Source organism: Eleutherodactylus coqui, unplaced genomic scaffold, assembly GCF_035609145.1.
Source record: "Eleutherodactylus coqui strain aEleCoq1 unplaced genomic scaffold, aEleCoq1.hap1 HAP1_SCAFFOLD_156, whole genome shotgun sequence".
Taxonomy (NCBI): domain Eukaryota; kingdom Metazoa; phylum Chordata; class Amphibia; order Anura; family Eleutherodactylidae; genus Eleutherodactylus; species Eleutherodactylus coqui.
Genome location: NW_027101934.1, coordinates 167,792 through 170,954, shown reverse-complemented (window position 1 = coordinate 170,954; position 3,163 = coordinate 167,792).

Genomic DNA, 3,163 nt, shown 5'->3' with positions numbered 1-3,163 from the left:
TCACAAATCTCTACTTTTTTATTTATGGCCCTAGGTCGCAGCAAAAAAACAACCCAAGCATCCAGAGCTTCAAGATGCTGAACAAACTAATCAGGACGATGAAGTTGCTGTGTCACAACCTTCAAGGAGCCAAGAGGTATGTTACTACTTAGAAGGTTTTCCAGAACAACACTACTGATGACCTATCCTTAAAAGTAGGTCAACAATAGTTGATCATGGAGGATCCAGGGCTTGGGATCCCCTCCAATTGAAATGCTGTGCTTTGATGAGTGCCACGTCCTCTTCTCAGGCATGTGACATCACGCTCATCGGTCATGGCTAGAGAGCAGCTCAGTCCATTTCACTTGAACTGCAGTACCAGCCACAGGCACTATACAGTGTATGGTGCTGTGCCTGGCATGGACTGAAGTGACAGAGGTTCTTATCTGAGTGTTGCTGTCTCTTCAGTCAGCTGATTGGTAGGGATCCCAAATAGTGGACCCTCACTGATCAACTATTGATGACCTATCCTGAGCACAGAAAAGCCCTTTAATGTTATTGGTCACAGCGTTCATCTGTTGCGCAGGGGGACAGCATCTCTGTGGTAATGTAGGGAGTGCGTCATTCCACGTCAAATGATCTAATTTGGGAGAGGGTCCCTGCTCGAATATTTTCAATTTTTCTGAAATTTTTACAAAATGTTCATTGTTCATACACCACCTGTATGAAGTTTTGCAAAGATCCAGCTTAGGCCGCCTGCACACGAGCGTTCCGGATTCCGCTAGCGGATTTTCACGCGCGTATGGTACCTAAATGTGCTTGCGGATAGGTGCGGATGCGTGAAAAATCACGCACGGATATACGCGGATGTGTTGCGGAAAAAAACGCACAGAAAAAACAGCAGACACCCCTTATTGTAAACCCAACCCCTAGAGAACTGCCCATTCCTTGGAAAACAGCTTAAAAACCAACACCCAGACTCCGTTTTGTCCCTCTTGCTTGTGCGAGCACCGTTAAATTATTCTGGCAACATGCTTTCACCCGGTGAGCAGATGTCTTTGTGGGCATGGTTGATCCATGTAACTTTTTTCAGGCGCTTCTCCAGCGTGACTTTATTTCAGTCACTGCAAAAAAATTCACAAGAGGAATTCATTACTACAGATTTTGCGTTCTTACATCCTGCATTGGCAAGAAATACTACCTATCTCCCTCTACACATTGCGGGTGTCTGCTGAACAAGGCTATTAACCCAATAAATGCTGCTTCAGTGGCACCAGTGGAAAATACAACTGTTCCCGCAAAAAACAAACAGGGAGGGCTTAGTAACCTGGGCGCATCCTGGCGGCTGATGCACCCGTCTTCCTGCACAAGACGGCCGCAATGCAGGATGGACGTCTTTCCACAGAGCTGGAGGAAAGAACACAAGTCCGGCAATGGAGCCGGTCATGTGCTCTTTTCTGCCAGCGTTGCGGAGAGTCGTCTGTCCTGCAGTGTGATCGTTTTGGTATCGCTGCATGCCTGATCTATCAAAGTAATGTATGATTTACCCTGCATGGTGAACGTGGTAAAAAAAAAATAAAGAATATACGCCCGAAATGCACTTTTTCGGTCACCCTATTTCCAAGAAAAAATGTAATAAAAGGCGATCAAAAAGTCAACTGTATGCGAAAATGGTACCAACAAAAACGTCAGGACATACCGCACAAAATGAGCCCTCACACAACTATGTTGCCAAAGAAATAAAAAAGTTATTGCACGCAGAAAATGGACACAGAAAATAATTTAAAAAAATTAAATATCTTAAAAAAAAAAATACAAGTACTACAGCAAAAAAAATACTATATAAGTTTGGTATCGTAGTAATCGTACTGACCCATAGAATAAAAATATCAGGTCGTTTTTGTTGCACTTTGCGCGCTGCAGAAACAGGACGTCCGAAAGATGGTGGAAAGTCTTTTTTTTTCTCTCTGATTACAATTTTTTAAAGGTTTTTCAGTAAATTATATGGTACAATAAATAGTGCCATTGCAAAATACAACTCGTCCCGCAAAAAATCAAGCCCTTATACAGCGACGTCGATGGATAAATAAAGGAACTACGATTTTTTAGGGAGTAGGGGGAAAAAAAAGGAAAAAAAGCAAAAAAGCTCCGTCACTAAGGGGTTAAAAGTGGGGATGGAAAAAAGCACAATAAAAACAAAAGTAAAACTGCTTGGCCACTAAGGGGTTAAAATGAAGAAAAAAAGTACATTTGACGCAAGTTCTTTTCCGCTTCTATTGCGTTCGTCCAGGCATCCCCATAAACCTGAGCGGAGAGTTGAAGCCAGGATTGTTCCTTTCTATTCTTGTCTAGGTACTCTGGGGAGTTACTGTCCCATATGCTAGGGAAGTCCTGCATCATTGCGACAAGTTTGCCCATGTCGATCATTATTCGTTACGCCTGGTGGCTGATGACTGGTGGCTTGTGGCAGGCTGGTGGCTTGTGGCTGGTGGCTGCTGGCTGCTGTCTGGTGGATGAGGTGACTGGAAGGGCAGTGCTGCTGCTGAAATTTGCCTGTGAAGCTCTGTGCTGTGTGTTGGGACGCCTCCTACCATGCCTACTTCCTGTAGTCATAGTAACCAGTGACTCCATCCGCAGCTGCACTGCGGATGTACTGCGTGAAAAAACGCACCCATTCACTTGTATTGGAGGCTTCACGCGCAGAATCCGACCCAAATTAGAACAGGTTGCAGATTTTTTCACGCGCGTGAAAAAACGCAATACAAATCCGTCCGTCTGGGGACAACTGCGGATCCTCATAGGAGTATATTGGCTGCGGTCTGGGGCAGATAATGTGCCTAAAATAACGCGCTGGAAATTCAGTTCGTGTGCAGGCACCCTTTAGGCCGCCTGCACACGAGCGTTCCGGATTCCACTCGCGGATTTTCACGCGCGTATGGTACCTAAATGTGCTTGCGGATAGGTGCGGATGCGTGAAAAATCACGCGCGGATATACGCGGATGTGTTGCGGAAAAAAACGCGCAGAAAAATCCGGAAGACACCCTTATTGTAAATCCAACCCCTAGAGAACTGCCCATTCCCTGGAAAACAGCTTAAAAACCAACACCCAGACTCCGTTTTGTCCCTCTTGCTTGTGCGAGCACCGTTAAATTATTCTGGCAACATGCTTTCACCCGGTGAGCA